This window comes from Platichthys flesus, chromosome 20, assembly GCF_949316205.1.
Source record: "Platichthys flesus chromosome 20, fPlaFle2.1, whole genome shotgun sequence".
NCBI classification, from domain to species: Eukaryota; Metazoa; Chordata; class Actinopteri; order Pleuronectiformes; family Pleuronectidae; genus Platichthys; species Platichthys flesus.
In genome coordinates, this window is record NC_084964.1 from 1931147 (window position 1) to 1950962 (window position 19816).

At 38.0% G+C, this 19816-nt stretch overlaps 3 non-coding genes across 3 annotated transcripts; all 3 read left to right on the top strand.

Moving 5' to 3' along the window:
* The first annotated feature begins 323 nt into the window (after positions 1-323).
* On the top strand, positions 324-397 carry trnak-cuu (transfer RNA lysine (anticodon CUU)). The gene has a single exon. It is a non-coding gene; the product is annotated as a tRNA-Lys (tRNA).
* Positions 398-2187: 1790 nt separating this feature from the next.
* trnak-cuu (transfer RNA lysine (anticodon CUU)) lies at positions 2188-2261 on the top strand. Its single transcript has one exon. It is a non-coding gene; the product is annotated as a tRNA-Lys (tRNA).
* A 16383-nt stretch (positions 2262-18644) lies between these two features.
* trnak-cuu (transfer RNA lysine (anticodon CUU)) lies at positions 18645-18718 on the top strand. Its single transcript has one exon. It is a non-coding gene; the product is annotated as a tRNA-Lys (tRNA).
* Positions 18719-19816: the final 1098 nt, after the last annotated feature.

Consider the following 19816-nt stretch of genomic DNA (forward strand, 5'->3'; position numbering starts at 1 on the left):
TATTAAAGGATACTTCAGAGCAAATACATTCCATAGAGTTCGCAAACATCAACGGCTGATCAGAATATTATATATATATTAAACCCATCAATTTGTCTAGATTATATAGCTAAACTAGAATGGAAAACTGCAAGAGATTGAATCCCAAACCAATGACAAGCGTGTGTTTGATCTTCTTGCGAAAGAATTGGACAACATGGTTCATGGTGTTTTTGTTCACGGAACTTGTGCTGAAAACATTAAAGGTAAAGGGTTTTACTTCTCATGAAACATATTTCTTGCATTCTAACATTTCTATTGTGATGGGAAGTTATAAGGAAGAAGCCCGGCTAGCTCAGTTCGGTAGAGCATGAGACTCTTAATCTCAGGGTCGTGGGTTCGAGCCCCACGTTGGGCTATAGACCTTTTGAGATTCGGAATTGAGCACCAGCATGCAGATCAAAGTCTTAGCTTAAAAGACTCCTTATTAAAGGATACTTCAGAGCAAATACATTCCATAGAGTTCACACACAAACTGCAAGAAATTGAATCCCTAACCAATGACAAGCGTTGGTTTGATCTTCTTGCGAAAGAATTGGACAACATGGTTCAGGGTGTTTTTGTTCACGGAACTTGTGCTGAAAACTTTAAAAGTAAAACTTATTCTGTAATCTCATCATTATCTCAGACCTAGGTTGTTTTCATACAAGAGGGTTTTACTTCTCATGAAACATATTTCTTGCAATCTAATATTTCTATTATGATGGGAAGTTATTTGGAAGAAGCGCCAGATCAGTTCGATAGAGCATGACACTCTTAATCTCAGGGTCGTGGTTTCGAGCCCCACGTTGGGCTATGGAGCTTTTGCGATTCGGAATTGAGCACCAGCATGCAGATCAAAGTCTTAGCTTAAAAGACTCCTTATTAAAGGATACTTCAGAGCAAATACATTCCATAGAGTTCACACACACCAAGCAAACATCAACGGCTGATCAGAATATTATATATATATTAAACCCATCAATTTGTCTAGATTATATAGCTAAACTAGAATGGAAAACTGCAAGAGATTGAATCCCTAACCAATGACAAGCGTGTGTTTGATCTTCTTCGAAAGAATTGGACAACATGGTTCAGGCGGTTTTTGTTCACGGAACTTGTGCTGAAAACATGAAAGGTAAAACTTATTCTGTAATCTCATCATTATCTCAGACCTAGGTTGTTTTCATACAAGAGGGTTTTACTTCTCATGAAACATATTTCTTGCATTCTAACATTTCTATTGTGATGGGAAGTTATGAGGAAGAAGCCCGGCCAGCTCATTTCGGTAGAGCATGAGACTCTTAATCTCAGGTTCGTGGTTTCGAGCCCCAAAATGGGCTATGGAGATTTTGAGATTCGGAATTGAGCACCAGCATGCAGATCAAAGTCTTATCTTAAAAGACTCCTTATTAAAGGATACTTCAGAGCAAATACATTCCATAGAGTTCACACACAAACTGCAAGAGATTGAATCCCTAACCAATGACAAGCGTTGGTTTGATCTTCTTGCGAAAGAATTGGACAACATGGTTCAGGGTGTTTTTGTTCACGGAACTTGTGCTGAAAACTTTAAAAGTAAAACTTATTCTGCAATCTCATCATTATCTCAGACCTAGGTTGTTTTCATACAAGAGGGTATTACTTCTCATGAAACATATTTCTTGCATTCTAACATTTCTATTGTGATGGGAAGTTATTTGGAAGAAGCGCCAAATCAGTTCGGTAGAGCATGACACTCTTAATCTCAGGGTCATGGGTTCGAGCCCCACGTTGGGCTATGGAGATTTTAAGGTTAGGAATTGAGCACCAGCATGCAGATCAAAGTCTATCTTAAAAGACTCCTTATTAAAGGATACTTCAGAGCAAATACATTCCATAGAGTTCGCAAACATCAACGGCTGATCAGAATATTATATATATATTAAACCCATCAATTTGTCTAGATTATATAGCTAAACTAGAATGGAAAACTGCAAGAGATTGAATCCCAAACCAATGACAAGCGTGTGTTTGATCTTCTTGCGAAAGAATTGGACAACATGGTTCATGGTGTTTTTGTTCACGGAACTTGTGCTGAAAACATTAAAGGTAAAGGGTTTTACTTCTCATGAAACATATTTCTTGCATTCTAACATTTCTATTGTGATGGGAAGTTATAAGGAAGAAGCCCGGCTAGCTCAGTTCGGTAGAGCATGAGACTCTTAATCTCAGGGTCGTGGGTTCGAGCCCCACGTTGGGCTATAGACCTTTTGAGATTCGGAATTGAGCACCAGCATGCAGATCAAAGTCTTAGCTCAAAAGACTCCTTATTAAAGGATACTTCAGAGCAAATACATTCCATAGAGTTCACACACAAACTGCAAGAAATTGAATCCCTAACCAATGACAAGCGTTGGTTTGATCTTCTTGCGAAAGAATTGGACAACATGGTTCAGGGTGTTTTTGTTCACGGAACTTGTGCTGAAAACTTTAAAAGTAAAACTTATTCTGTAATCTCATCATTATCTCAGACCTAGGTTGTTTTCATACAAGAGGGTTTTACTTCTCATGAAACATATTTCTTGCAATCTAATATTTCTATTATGATGGGAAGTTATTTGGAAGAAGCGCCAGATCAGTTCGGTAGAGCATGACACTCTTAATCTCAGGGTCATGGGTTCGAGCCCCACGTTGGGCTATGGAGATTTTGAGATTCGGAATTGAGCACCAGCATGCAGATCAAAGTCTTAGCTTAAAGGACTCCTTATTAAAGGATACTTCAGAGCAAATACATTCCATAGAGTTCGCAAACATCAACGGCTGATCAGAACATTATATATATATTGAACCCATCAATTTGTCTAGATTATAAAGCTAAACTAGATTGGAAAACTGCAAGAGATTGAATCCCAAACCAATGACAAGCGTGTGTTTGATCTTCTTGCGAAAGAATTGGACAACATGGTTCAGGGTGTTTTTGTTCACGGAACTTGTGCTGAAAACTTTAAAAGTAAAACTTATTCTGTAATCTCATCATTATCTCAGACCTAGGTTGTTTTCATACAAGAGGGTTTTACTTCTCATGAAACATATTTCTTGCATTCTAACATTTCTATTGTGATGGGAAGTTATTTGGAAGAAGCGCCAGATCAGTTCGGTAGAGCATGACACTCTTAATCTCAGGGTCGTGGGTTCGAGCCCCACGTTGGGCTATGGAGATTTTAAGGTTAGGAATTGAGCACCAGCATGCAGATGAAAGTCTTAGCTTAAAAGACTCCTTATTAAAGGATACTTCAGAGCAAATACATTCCATAGAGTTCACACACACCAAGCAAACATCAATGTCTGATCAGAAAATTATATATATACTGAACCCATCAATTTGTCTAGATTATCTAGCTTAACTAGAATGGAAAACTGCAAGAGATTGAATCCCTAACCAATGACAAGCGTTGGTTTGGTCTTCTTGCGAAAGAATTGGACAACATGGTTCAGGGTGTTTTTGTTCACGGAACTTGTGCTGAAAACATTAAAGGTAAAACTTATTCTGTAATCTGATCATTATCTCAGACCTAGGTTGTTTTCATACAATAGGGTATTACTTCTCATGAAACATATTTCTTGCATTCTAACATTTCTATTGCGATGGGAAGTTATTTGGAAGAAGCGCCAAATCAGTAAAGTAGAGCATGACACTCTTAATCTCAGGGTCATGGGTTCGAGCCCCACGTTGGGCTATGGAGATTTTAAGGTTAGGAATTGAGCACCAGCATGCAGATCAAAGTCTATCTTAAAAGACTCCTTATTAAAGGATACTTCAGAGCAAATACATTCCATAGAGTTCGCAAACATCAACGGCTGATCAGAATATTATATATATATTAAACCCATCAATTTGTCTAGATTATATAGCTAAACTAGAATGGAAAACTGCAAGAGATTGAATCCCAAACCAATGACAAGCGTGTGTTTGATCTTCTTGCGAAAGAATTGGACAACATTGTCCAGGCGGTTTTTGTTCACGCAACTAAACCGCCTGTTTTCATACAAGAGGGTTTTACTTCTCATGAAACATATTTCTTGCATTGTAACATTTCTATTATGATGGGAAGTTATTTGGAAGAAGAGCCAGCTCAATTCGGTAGAGCATGAGACTCTTAATCTCAGGGTTGTGGGTTCGAGCCCCACGTTGGGCTATGAATCTTTTGAGATTCGGAATTGAGCACCAGCATGCAGATCAAAGTCTTAGCTTAAAAGACTCCTTATTAAATAATACTTCAGAGAAAATACATTCCATAGTGTTCACACACACCAAGCAAACATCAACGGCTGATCAGAAAATTATATATATATTGAACCCATCAATTTGTCTAGATTATCTAGCTTAACTAGAATGGAAAACTGCAAGAGATTGAATCCCTAACCAATGACAAGCATTGGTTTGATCTTCTTGCGAAATAATTGGACAACATGGTTCAGGTTGTTTTTGTTCATGGAACTTGTGCTCAAAAACATTAAAGGTAAAATGTATTCTGTAATCTGATCATTATCTCAGACCTAGGTTGTTTTCATACAAGAGGGTTTTACTTCTCATGAAACATATTTCTTGCATTCTAACATTTCTATTGTGTTGGGAAGTTATAAGGAAGATGTCCGGCTAGCTCAGTTCGGTAGAGCATGAGACTCTTAATCTCAGGGTCATGGGTTCGAGCCCCACGTTGGGCTATGGAGATTTTAAGGTTAGGAATTGAGCACCAGCATGCAGATCAAAGTCTATCTTAAAAGACTCCTTATTAAAGGATACTTCAGTGCAAATACATTCCATAGAGTTCGCAAACATCAACGGCTGATCAGAATATTATATATATATTAAACCCATCAATTTGTCTAGATTATATAGCTAAACTAGAATGGAAAACTGCAAGAGATTGAATCCCAAACCAATGACAAGCGTGTGTTTGATCTTCTTGCGAAAGAATTGGACAACATGGTTCATGGTGTTTTTGTTCACGGAACTTGTGCTGAAAACATTAAAGGTAAAGGGTTTTACTTCTCATGAAACATATTTCTTGCATTCTAACATTTCTATTGTGATGGGAAGTTACAAGGAAGAAGCCCGGCTAGCTCAGTTCGGTAGAGCATGAGACTCTTAATCTCAGCGTAGTGGGTTCGAGCCCCACGTTGGGCTATGGACCTTTTGAGATTCGGAATTGAGCACCAGCATGCAGATCAAAGTCTTATCTTAAAAGACTCCTTATTAAAGGATACTTCAGAGCAAATACATTCCATAGAGTTCACACACAAACTGCAAGAAATTGAATCCCTAACCAATGACAAGCGTTGGTTTGATCTTCTTGCGAAAGAATTGGACAACATGGTTCAGGGTGTTTTTGTTCACGGAACTTGTGCTGAAAACTTTAAAAGTAAAACTTATTCTGTAATCTCATCATTATCTCAGACCTAGGTTGTTTTCATACAAGAGGGTTTTACTTCTCATGAAACATATTTCTTGCAATCTAATATTTCTATTATGATGGGAAGTTATTTGGAAGAAGCGCCAGATCAGTTCGGTAGAGCATGACACTCTTAATCTCAGGGTCATGGGTTCGAGCCCCACGTTGGGCTATGGAGATTTTAAGGTTAGGAATTGAGCACCAGCATGCAGATGAAAGTCTTAGCTTAAAAGACTCCTTATTAAAGGATACTTCAGAGCAAATACATTCCATAGAGTTCACACACACCAAGCAAACATCAATGTCTGATCAGAAAATTATATATATACTGAACCCATCAATTTGTCTAGATTATCTAGCTTAACTAGAATGGAAAACTGCAAGAGATTGAATCCCTAACCAATGACAAGCGTTGGTTTGGTCTTCTTGCGAAAGAATTGGACAACATGGTTCAGGGTGTTTTTGTTCACGGAACTTGTGCTGAAAACATTAAAGGTAAAACTTATTCTGTAATCTGATCATTATCTCAGACCTAGGTTGTTTTCATACAAGAGGGTATTACTTCTCATGAAACATATTTCTTGCATTCTAACATTTCTATTGTGATGGGAAGTTATAAGGAAGAAGCCCGGCTAGCTCAGTTCGGTAGAGCATGAGACTCTTAATTTCAGGGTTGTGGGTTTGAGCCCCACATTGGGCTATGAATCTTTTGAGATTCGGAATTGAGCACCAGCATGCAGATCAAAGTCTTAGCTTAAAGAACTCCTTATTAAAGGATACTTCAGAGCAAATACATTCCATAGAGTTCGCAAACATCAACGGCTGATCAGAATATTATATATATATTGAACCCATCAATTTGTCTAGATTATAAAGCTAAACTAGAATGGAAAACTGCAAGAGATTGAATCCCAAACCAATGACAAGCGTGTGTTTGATCTTCTTGCGAAAGAATTGGACAACATGGTTCAGGGTGTTTTTGTTCACGGAACTTGTGCTGAAAACTTTAAAAGTAAAACTTATTCTGTAATCTCATCATTATCTCAGACCTAGGTTGTTTTCATACAAGAGGGTTTTACTTCTCATGAAACATATTTCTTGCATTCCAACATTTCTATTGTGATGGGAAGTTATTTGGAAGAAGCGCCAGATCAGTTCGGTAGAGCATGACACTCTTAATCTCAGGGTCGTGGGTTCGAGCCCCACGTTGGGCTATGGAGATTTTAAGGTTAGGAATTGAGCACCAGCATGCAGATGAAAGTCTTAGCTTAAAAGACTCCTTATTAAAGGATACTTCAGAGCAAATACATTCCATAGAGTTCACACACACCAAGCAAACATCAATGTCTGATCAGAATATTATATATATATTAAACCCATCAATTTGTCTAGATTATATAGCTAAACTAGAATGGAAAACTGCAAGAGATTGAATCCCAAACCAATGACAAGCGTGTGTTTGATCTTCTTGCGAAAGAATTGGACAACATGGTTCAGGGTGTTTTTGTTCACGGAACTTGTGCTGAAAACTTTAAAAGTAAAACTTATTCTGTAATCTCATCATTATCTCAGACCTAGGTTGTTTTCATACAAGAGGGTTTTACTTCTCATGAAACATATTTCTTGCATTCTAACATTTCTATTGTGATGGGAAGTTATTTGGAAGAAGCGCCAGATCAGTTCGGTAGAGCATGACACTCTTAATCTCAGGGTCGTGGGTTCGAGCCCCACGTTGGGCTATGGAGATTTTAAGGTTAGGAATTGAGCACCAGCATGCAGATGAAAGTCTTAGCTTAAAAGACTCCTTATTAAAGGATACTTCAGAGCAAATACATTCCATAGAGTTCACACACACCAAGCAAACATCAATGTCTGATCAGAATATTATATATATATTAAACCCATCAATTTGTCTAGATTATATAGCTAAACTAGAATGGAAAACTGCAAGAGATTGAATCCCAAACCAATGACAAGCGTGTGTTTGATCTTCTTGCGAAAGAATTGGACAACATGGTTCATGGTGTTTTTGTTCACGGAACTTGTGCTGAAAACATTAAAGGTAAAGGGTTTTACTTCTCATGAAACATATTTCTTGCATTCTAACATTTCTATTGTGATGGGAAGTTACAAGGAAGAAGCCCGGCTAGCTCAGTTCGGTAGAGCATGAGACTCTTAATCTCAGCGTAGTGGGTTCGAGCCCCACGTTGGGCTATGGACCTTTTTAGATTCGGAATTGAGCACCAGCATGCAGATCAAAGTCTTATCTTAAAAGACTCCTTATTAAAGGATACTTCAGAGCAAATACATTCCATAGAGTTCACACACAAACTGCAAGAAATTGAATCCCTAACCAATGACAAGCGTTGGTTTGATCTTCTTGCGAAAGAATTGGACAACATGGTTCAGGGTGTTTTTGTTCACGGAACTTGTGCTGAAAACTTTAAAAGTAAAACTTATTCTGTAATCTCATCATTATCTCAGACCTAGGTTGTTTTCATACAAGAGGGTTTTACTTCTCATGAAACATATTTCTTGCAATCTAATATTTCTATTATGATGGGAAGTTATTTGGAAGAAGCGCCAGATCAGTTCGGTAGAGCATGACACTCTTAATCTCAGGGTCATGGGTTCGAGCCCCACGTTGGGCTATGGAGATTTTAAGGTTAGGAATTGAGCACCAGCATGCAGATGAAAGTCTTAGCTTAAAAGACTCCTTATTAAAGGATACTTCAGAGCAAATACATTCCATAGAGTTCACACACACCAAGCAAACATCAATGTCTGATCAGAAAATTATATATATACTGAACCCATCAATTTGTCTAGATTATCTAGCTTAACTAGAATGGAAAACTGCAAGAGATTGAATCCCTAACCAATGACAAGCGTTGGTTTGGTCTTCTTGCGAAAGAATTGGACAACATGGTTCAGGGTGTTTTTGTTCACGGAACTTGTGCTGAAAACATTAAAGGTAAAACTTATTCTGTAATCTGATCATTATCTCAGACCTAGGTTGTTTTCATACAAGAGGGTATTACTTCTCATGAAACATATTTCTTGCATTCTAACATTTCTATTGTGATGGGAAGTTATAAGGAAGAAGCCCGGCTAGCTCAGTTCGGTAGAGCATGAGACTCTTAATTTCAGGGTTGTGGGTTCGAGCCCCACGTTGGGCTATGAATCTTTTGAGATTCGGAATTGAGCACCAGCATGCAGATCAAAGTCTTAGCTTAAAGGACTCCTTATTAAAGGATACTTCAGAGCAAATACATTCCATAGAGTTCGCAAACATCAACGGCTGATCAGAATATTATATATATATTGAACCCATCAATTTGTCTAGATTATAAAGCTAAACTAGAATGGAAAACTGCAAGAGATTGAATCCCAAACCAATGACAAGCGTGTGTTTGATCTTCTTGCGAAAGAATTGGACAACATGGTTCAGGGTGTTTTTGTTCACGGAACTTGTGCTGAAAACTTTAAAAGTAAAACTTATTCTGTAATCTCATCATTATCTCAGACCTAGGTTGTTTTCATACAAGAGGGTTTTACTTCTCATGAAACATATTTCTTGCATTCTAACATTTCTATTGTGATGGGAAGTTATTTGGAAGAGGCGCCAGATCAGTTCGGTAGAGCATGACACTCTTAATCTCAGGGTCGTGGGTTCGAGCCCCACGTTGGGCTATGGAGATTTTAAGGTTAGGAATTGAGCACCAGCATGCAGATGAAAGTCTTAGCTTAAAAGACTCCTTATTAAAGGATACTTCAGAGCAAATACATTCCATAGAGTTCACACACACCAAGCAAACATCAATGTCTGATCAGAAAATTATATATATACTGAACCCATCAATTTGTCTAGATTATCTAGCCTAACTAGAATGGAAAACTGCAAGAGATTGAATCCCTAACCAATGACAAGCGTTGGTTTGGTCTTCTTGCGAAAGAATTGGACAACATGGTTCAGGGTGTTTTTGTTCACGGAACTTGTGCTGAAAACATTAAAGGTAAAACTTATTCTGTAATCTGATCATTATCTCAGACCTAGGTTGTTTTCATACAAGAGGGTATTACTTCTCATGAAACATATTTCTTGCATTCTAACATTTCTATTGTGATGGGAAGTTATTTGGAAGAAGCGCCAGATCAGTTCGGTAGAGCATGACACTCTTAATCTCAGGGTCATGGGTTCGAGCCCCACGTTGGGCTATGGAGATTTTAAGGTTAGGAATTGAGCACCAGCATGCAGATCAAAGTCTTATCTTAAAAGACTCCTTATTAAAGGATACTTCAGAGCAAATACATTCCATAGAGTTCGCAAACATCAACGGCTGATCAGAAAATTATATATATACTGAACCCATCAATTTGTCTAGATTATCTAGCTTAACTAGAATGGAAAACTGCAAGAGATTGAATCCCTAACCAATGACTAGCGTTGGTTTGGTCTTCTTGCGAAAGAATTGGACAACATGGTTCAGGGTGTTTTTGTTCACGGAACTTGTGCTGAAAACATTAAAGGTAAAACTTATTCTGTAATCTGATCATTATCTCAGACCTAGGTTGTTTTCATACAAGAGGGTTTTACTTCTCATGAAACATATTTCTTGCATTCTAACATTTCTATTGTGATGGGAAGTTATTTGGAAGAAGCGCCAGATCAGTTCGGTAGAGCATGACACTCTTAATCTCAGGGTCGTGGGTTCGAGCCCCACGTTGGGCTATGGAGATTTTAAGGTTAGGAATTGAGCACCAGCATGCAGATGAAAGTCTTAGCTTAAAAGACTCCTTATTAAAGGATACTTCAGAGCAAATACATTCCATAGAGTTCACAAACACCAAGCAAACATCAACGGCTGATCAGAATATTATATATATATTGAACCCATCAATTTGTCTAGATTATAAAGCTAAACTAGAATGGAAAACTGCAAGAGATTGAATCCCAAACCAATGACAAGCGTGTGTTTGATCTTCTTGCGAAAGAATTGGACAACATGGTTCAGGGTGTTTTTGTTCACGGAACTTGTGCTGAAAACTTTAAAAGTAAAACTTATTCTGTAATCTCATCATTATCTCAGACCTAGGTTGTTTTCATACAAGAGGGTATTACTTCTCATGAAACATATTTCTTGCATTCTAACATTTCTATTGTGATGGGAAGTTATAAGGAAGAAGCCCGGCTAGCTCAGTTCGGTAGAGCATGAGACTCTTAATTTCAGGGTTGTGGGTTCGAGCCCCACGTTGGGCTATGAATCTTTTGAGATTCGGAATTGAGCACCAGCATGCAGATCAAAGTCTTAGCTTAAAGGACTCCTTATTAAAGGATACTTCAGAGCAAATACATTCCATAGAGTTCGCAAACATCAACGGCTGATCAGAATATTATATATATATTGAACCCATCAATTTGTCTAGATTATAAAGCTAAACTAGAATGGAAAACTGCAAGAGATTGAATCCCAAACCAATGACAAGCGTGTGTTTGATCTTCTTGCGAAAGAATTGGACAACATGGTTCAGGGTGTTTTTGTTCACGGAACTTGTGCTGAAAACTTTAAAAGTAAAACTTATTCTGTAATCTCATCATTATCTCAGACCTAGGTTGTTTTCATACAAGAGGGTTTTACTTCTCATGAAACATATTTCTTGCATTCTAACATTTCTATTGTGATGGGAAGTTATTTGGAAGAAGCGCCAGATCAGTTCGGTAGAGCATGACACTCTTAATCTCAGGGTCGTGGGTTCGAGCCCCACGTTGGGCTATGGAGATTTTAAGGTTAGGAATTGAGCACCAGCATGCAGATGAAAGTCTTAGCTTAAAAGACTCCTTATTAAAGGATACTTCAGAGCAAATACATTCCATAGAGTTCACACACACCAAGCAAACATCAATGTCTGATCAGAAAATTATATATATACTGAACCCATCAATTTGTCTAGATTATCTAGCCTAACTAGAATGGAAAACTGCAAGAGATTGAATCCCTAACCAATGACAAGCGTTGGTTTGGTCTTCTTGCGAAAGAATTGGACAACATGGTTCAGGGTGTTTTTGTTCACGGAACTTGTGCTGAAAACATTAAAGGTAAAACTTATTCTGTAATCTGATCATTATCTCAGACCTAGGTTGTTTTCATACAAGAGGGTATTACTTCTCATGAAACATATTTCTTGCATTCTAACATTTCTATTGTGATGGGAAGTTATTTGGAAGAAGCGCCAGATCAGTTCGGTAGAGCATGACACTCTTAATCTCAGGGTCATGGGTTCGAGCCCCACGTTGGGCTATGGAGATTTTAAGGTTAGGAATTGAGCACCAGCATGCAGATCAAAGTCTTATCTTAAAAGACTCCTTATTAAAGGATACTTCAGAGCAAATACATTCCATAGAGTTCGCAAACATCAACGGCTGATCAGAAAATTATATATATACTGAACCCATCAATTTGTCTAGATTATCTAGCTTAACTAGAATGGAAAACTGCAAGAGATTGAATCCCTAACCAATGACAAGCGTTGGTTTGGTCTTCTTGCGAAAGAATTGGACAACATGGTTCAGGGTGTTTTTGTTCACGGAACTTGTGCTGAAAACATTAAAGGTAAAACTTATTCTGTAATCTGATCATTATCTCAGACCTAGGTTGTTTTCATACAAGAGGGTTTTACTTCTCATGAAACATATTTCTTGCATTCTAACATTTCTATTGTGATGGGAAGTTATTTGGAAGAAGCGCCAGATCAGTTCGGTAGAGCATGACACTCTTAATCTCAGGGTCGTGGGTTCGAGCCCCACGTTGGGCTATGGAGATTTTAAGGTTAGGAATTGAGCACCAGCATGCAGATGAAAGTCTTAGCTTAAAAGACTCCTTATTAAAGGATACTTCAGAGCAAATACATTCCATAGAGTTCACAAACACCAAGCAAACATCAACGGCTGATCAGAATATTATATATATATTGAACCCATCAATTTGTCTAGATTATAAAGCTAAACTAGAATGGAAAACTGCAAGAGATTGAATCCCAAACCAATGACAAGCGTGTGTTTGATCTTCTTGCGAAAGAATTGGACAACATGGTTCATGGTGTTTTTGTTCACGGAACTTGTGCTGAAAACATTAAAGGTAAAGGGTTTTACTTCTCATGAAACATATTTCTTGCATTCTAACATTTCTATTGTGATGGGAAGTTACAAGGAAGAAGCCCGGCTAGCTCAGTTCGGTAGAGCATGAGACTCTTAATCTCAGCGTAGTGGGTTTGAGCCCCACGTTGGGCTATGGACCTTTTGAGATTCGGAATTGAGCACCAGCATGCAGATCAAAGTCTTATCTTAAAAGACTCCTTATTAAAGGATACTTCAGAGCAAATACATTCCATAGAGTTCACAAACACCAAGCAAACATCAACGGCTGATCAGAAAATTATATATATATTGAACCCATCAATTTGTCTAGATTATCTAGCTTAACTAGAATGGAAAACTGTAAGAGATTGAATCCCTAACCAATGACAAGCGTTGGTTTGATCTTCTTGCGAAAGAATTGGACAACATGGTTCAGGGTGTTTTTGTTCACGGAACTTGTGCTGAAAACTTTAAAAGTTAAACTTATTCTGTAATCTCATCATTATCTCAGACCTAGGTTGTTTTCATACAAGAGGGTTTTACTTCTCATGAAACTTATTTCTTGCATTCTAACATTTCTATTGTGATGGGAAGTTATTTGGAAGAAGCGCCAGATCAGTTCGGTAGAGCATGACACTCTTAATCTCAGGGTCGTGGGTTCGAGCCCCACGTTGGGCTATGGAGATTTTAAGGTTAGGAATTGAGCACCAGCATGCAGAACAAAGTCTTAGCTTAAAAGACTCCTTATTAAAGGATACTTCAGTGCAAATACATTCCATAGAGTTCACACACACCAAGCAAACATCAACGGCTGATCAGAAAATTATATATATATTGAACCCATCAATTTGTCTAGATTATCTAGCTTAACTAGAATGGAAAACTGCAAGAGATTGAATCCCTAACCAATGACAAGCGTTGGTTTGGTCTTCTTGCGAAAGAATTGGACAACATGGTTCAGGGTGTTTTTGTTCACGGAACTTGTGCTGAAAACATTAAAGGTAAAACTTATTCTGTAATCTGATCATTATCTCAGACCTAGGTTGTTTTCATACAAGAGGGTATTACTTCTCATGAAACATATTTCTTGCATTCTAACATTTCTATTGTGATGGGAAGTTATTTGGAAGAAGCGCCAGCTCAGTTCGATAGAGCATGACACTTTTAATCTCAGGGTCGTGGGTTCGAGCCCCACGTTGGGCTATGGAGATTTTAAGGTTAGGAATTGAGCACCAGCATGCAGATCAAAGTCTATCTCAAAAGAGTCCTTATTAAAGGATACTTCAGAGCAAATACATTCCATAGAGTTCGCAAACATCAACGGCTGATCAGAATATTATATATATATTAAACCCATCAATTTGTCTAGATTATATAGCTAAACTAGAATCGAAAACTGCAAGAGATTGAATCCCAAACCAATGACAAGCGTGTGTTTGATCTTCTTGCGAAAGAATTGGACAACATGGTTCAGGGTGTTTTTGTTCACGGAACTTGTGCTGAAAACATTAAAGTCAAAACTTATTCTGTAATCTGATCATTATCTCAGACCTAGGTTGTTTTCATAAAAGAGGGTTTTACTTCTCATGAAACATATTTCTTGCATTCTAACATTTCTATTGTGATGGGAAGTTATTTGGAAGAAGCGCCAGATCAGTTCGGTAGAGCATGACACTTTTAATCTCAGGGTCGTGGGTTCGAGCCCCACGTTGGGCTATGGAGATTTTAAGGTTAGGAATTGAGCACCAGCATGCAGATCAAAGTCTTAGCTTAAAAGATTCCTTATTAAAGGATACTTCAGAGCAAATACATTCCATAGAGTTCACACACACCAAGCAAACATCAACGTCTGATCAGAAAATTATATATATACTGAACCCATGAGACGTTTCTCATGAAACATATTTCTTGCATTCTAACATTTCTATTGTGATGGGAAGTTATAAGGAAGAAGCCCGGCTAGCTCAGTTCGGTAGAGCAGGACACTCTTAATCTCAGGGTCATGGGTTCGAGCCCCACGTTGGGCTATGGAGATTTTAAGGTTAGGAATTGAGCACCAGCATGCAGATGAAAGTCTTATCTTTAAAGACTCCTTATTAAAGGATACTTCAGAGCAAATACATTCCATAGAGTTCACACACACCAAGCAAACATCAATGTCTGATCAGAAAATTATATATATATTGAACCCATCAATTTGTCTAGATTATCTAGCCTAACTAGAATGGAAAACTGCAAGAGATTGAATCCCTAACCAATGACAAGCGTTGGTTTGATCTTCTTGCGAAATAATTGGACAACATGGTTCAGGTTGTTTTTGTTCACAGAACTTGTGCTCAAAAACATTAAAGGTAAAATGTATTCTGTAATCTGATCATTATCTCAGACCTAGGTTGTTTTCATACAAGAGAGTTTTACGTCTCATGAAACATATTTCTTGCATTCTAACATTTCTGTTGTGATGGGAAGTCATAAATAAGAAGCCCGGCTAGCTCAGTTCGGTAGAGCATGAGACTCTTGATCTCAGGGTCTTGGGTTTGACTCCACGTTGGGCTATGGAGCTTTTGAGATTCGGAATTGAGCACCAGCATGCAGATCAAAGTCTTAGCTTAAAAGATTCCTTATTAAAGGATACTTCAGAGCAAATACATTCCATAGAGTTCACACACACCAAGCAAACATCAACGTCTGATCAGAAAATTATATATATACTGAACCCATGAGACGTTTCTCATGAAACATATTTCTTGCATTCTAACATTTCTATTGTGATGGGAAGTTATAAGGAAGAAGCCCGGCTAGCTCAGTTCGGTAGAGCAGGACACTCTTAATCTCAGGGTCATGGGTTCGAGCCCCACGTTGGGCTATGGAGATTTTAAGGTTAGGAATTGAGCACCAGCATGCAGATGAAAGTCTTAGCTTAAAAGACTCCTTATTAAAGGATACTTCAGAGCAAATACATTCCATAGAGTTCACACACACCAAGCAAACATCAATGTCTGATCAGAAAATTATATATATATTGAACCCATCAATTTGTCTAGATTATCTAGCCTAACTAGAATGGAAAACTGCAAGGGATTGAATCCCTAACCAATGACAAGCGTTGGTTTGATCTTCTTGCGAAATAATTGGACAACATGGTTCAGGTTGTTTTTGTTCACAGAACTTGTGCTCAAAAACATTAAAGGTAAAATGTATTCTGTAATCTGATCATTATCTCAGACCTAGGTTGTTTTCATACAAGAGAGTTTTACGTCTCATGAAACATATTTCTTGCATTCTAACATTTCTGTTGTGATGGGAAGTCATAAATAAGAAGCCCGGCTAGCTCAGTTTGGTAGAGCATGAGACTCTTGATCTCAGGGTCATGGGTTTGTCTCCACGTTGGGCTATGGAGCTTTTGAGATTCGGAATTGAGCACCAGCATGCAGATCAAAGTCTTAGCTTAAAAGATTCCTTATTAAAGGATACTTCAGAGCAAATACATTCCATAGAGTTCACACACACCAAGCAAACATCAACGTCTGATCAGAAAATTATATATATACTGAACCCATGAGATATTTCTCATGAAACATATTTCTTGCATTCTAACATTTCTATTGTGATGGGAAGTTATAAGGAAGAAGCCCGGCTAGCTCAGTTCGGTAGAGCATGAGACTCTTTATCTCAGGGTAGTGGGTTCGAGCCCCACGTTGGGCTATGGAGCTTTTGAGATGCAGAATTGAGCCCCAGCATGCAGATCAAAGTCTTAGCTTAAAAGACTCCTTATTAAAGAATACTTCAGAGAAAATACATTCCATAGTGTTCACATACACCAAGCAAACATCAACGGCTTATCAGAAAATTATATATATATTGAACCCATCAATTTGTCTAGATTATCTAGCTTAAGTAGAATGGAAAACTGCAAGAGATTGAATCCCTAACCAATGACAAGCATGTGTTTGATCTTCTTGCGAAAGAATTGGACAACATTGTCCAGGCGGTTTTTGTTCACGGAACTAAACCGCCTGTTTTCATACAAGAGGGTTTTACTTCTCATGAAACATATTTCTTGCATTCTAACATTTCTATTATGATGGGAAGTTATTTGCAAGAAGAGCCAGCTCAGTTCGGTAGAGCATGACACTCTTAATCTCAGGGTCGTGGGTTCGAGCCCCATGTTGGGCTACGGAGATTTTAAGGTTAGGAATTGAGCACCAGCATGCAGATGAAAGTCTTAGCTTAAAAGACTCCTTATTAAAGAATACTTCAGAGAAAATACATTCCATAGTGTTCACACACACCAAGCAAACATCAACGGCTGATCAGAAAATTATATATATATTGAACCCATCAATTTGTCTAGATTATCTAGCTTAACTAGAATGGAAAACTGCAAGAGATTGAATCCCTAAACAATGACAAGCATTGGTTTGATCTTCTTGCGAAATAATTGGACAACATGGTTCAGGTTGTTTTTGTTCATGGAACTTGTGCTCAAAAACATTAAAGGTAAAATGTATTCTGTAATCTGATCATTATCTCAGACCTAGGTTGTTTTCATACAAGAGGGTATTACTTCTCATGAAACATATTTCTTGCATTCTAACATTTCTATTGTGTTGGGAAGTTATAAGGAAGAAGCCCGGCTAGCTCAGTTCGGTAGAGCATGAGACTCTTAATCTCAGCTTAGTGGGTTCGAGCCCCACGTTGGGCTATGGACCTTTTGAGATTCGGAATTGAGCACCAGCATGCAGATCAAAGTCTTATCTTAAAAGACTCCTTATTAAAGGATACTTCAGAGCAAATACATTCCATAGAGTTCACACACAAACTGCAAGAGATTGAATCCCTAACCAATGACAAGCGTTGGTTTGATCTTCTTGCGAAAGAATTGGACAACATGGTTCAGGGTGTTTTTGTTCACGGAACTTGTGCTGAAAACTTTAAAGGTAAAACTTATTCTGTAATCTCATCATTATCTCAGACCTAGGTTGTTTTCATACAAGAGGGTTTTACTTCTCATGAAACATATTTCTTGCATTCTAACATTTCTATTATGATGGGAAGTTATTTGGAAGAAGCGCCAGATCAGTTCGGTAGAGCATGACACTCTTAATCTCAGGGTCGTGGGTTCGAGCCCCACGTTGGGCTATGGAGATTTTAAGGTTAGGAATTGAGCACCAGCATGCAGATGAAAGTCTTAGCTTAAAAGACTCCTTATTAAAGGATACTTCAGAGCAAATACATTCCATAGAGTTCACACACACCAAGCAAACATCAATGTCTGATCAGAAAATTATATATATACTGAACCCATCAATTTGTCTAGATTATCTAGCTTAACTAGAATGGAAAACTGCAAGAGATTGAATCCCTAACCAACGACAAGCGTTGGTTTGGTCTTCTTGCGAAAGAATTGGACAACATGGTTTGGGGTGTTTTTGTTCACGGAACTTGTGCTGAAAACATTAAAGGTAAAACTTATTCTGTAATCTGATCATTATCTCAGACCTAGGTTGTTTTCATACAAGAGGGTATTACTTCTCATGAAACATATTTCTTGCATTCTAACATTTCTATTGTGATGGGAAGTTATTTGGAAGAAGCGCCAAATCAGTTCGGTAGAGCATGACACTCTTAATCTCAGGGTCATGGGTTCGAGCCCCACGTTGGGCTATGGAGATTTTAAGGTTAGGAATTGAGCACCAGCATGCAGATCAAAGTCTATCTTAAAAGACTCCTTATTAAAGGATACTTCAGAGCAAATACATTCCATAGAGTTCGCAAACATCAACGGCTGATCAGAATATTATATATATATTAAACCCATCAATTTGTCTAGATTATATAGCTAAACTAGAATGGAAAACTGCAAGAGATTGAATCCCAAACCAATGACAAGCGTGTGTTTGATCTTCTTGCGAAAGAATTGGACAACATGGTTCATGGTGTTTTTGTTCACGGAACTTGTGCTGAAAACATTAAAGGTAAAGGGTTTTACTTCTCATGAAACATATTTCTTGCATTCTAACATTTCTATTGTGATGGGAAGTTATAAGGAAGAAGCCCGGCTAGCTCAGTTCGGTAGAGCATGAGACTCTTAATCTCAGGGTCGTGGGTTCGAGCCCCACGTTGGGCTATAGACCTTTTGAGATTCGGAATTGAGCACCAGCATGCAGATCAAAGTCTTAGCTTAAAAGACTCCTTATTAAAGGATACTTCAGAGCAAATACATTCCATAGAGTTCACACACACCAAGCAAACATCAACGTCTGATCAGAAAATTATATATATTAAACCCATCAATTTGTCTAGATTATATAGCTAAACTAGAATGGAAAACTGCAAGAGATTGAATCCCTAACCAATGACAAGCGTGTGTTTGATCTTCTTGCGAAAGAATTGGACAACATTGTCCAGGCGGTTTTTGTTCACGCAACTAAACCGCCTGTTTTCATACAAGAGGGTTTTACTTCTCATGAAACATATTTCTTGCATTCTAACATTTCTATTATGATGGGAAGTTATTTGGAAGAAGAGCCAGCTCAATTCGGTAGAGCATGAGACTCTTAATCTCAGGGTTGTGGGTTCGAGCCCCACGTTGGGCTATGAATCTTTTGAGATTCGGAATTGAGCACCAGCATGCAGATCAAAGTCTTAGCTTAAAAGACTCCTTATTAAATAATACTTCAGAGAAAATACATTCCATAGTGTTCACACACACCAAGCAAACATCAACGGCTGATCAGAAAATTATATATATATTGAACCCATCAATTTGTCTAGATTATCTAGCTTAACTAGAATGGAAAACTGCAAGAGATTGAATCCCTAACCAATGACAAGCATTGGTTTGATCTTCTTGCGAAATAATTGGACAACATGGTTCAGGTTGTTTTTGTTCATGGAACTTGTGCTCAAAAACATTAAAGGTAAAATGTATTCTGTAATCTGATCATTATCTCAGACCTAGGTTGTTTTCATACAAGAGGGTTTTACTTCTCATGAAACATATTTCTTGCATTCTAACATTTCTATTGTGTTGGGAAGTTATAAGGAAGATGTCCGGCTAGCTCAGTTCGGTAGAGCATGAGACTCTTAATCTCAGGGTCATGGGTTCGAGCCCCACGTTGGGCTATGGAGATTTTAAGGTTAGGAATTGAGCACCAGCATGCAGATCAAAGTCTATCTTAAAAGACTCCTTATTAAAGGATACTTCAGTGCAAATACATTCCAT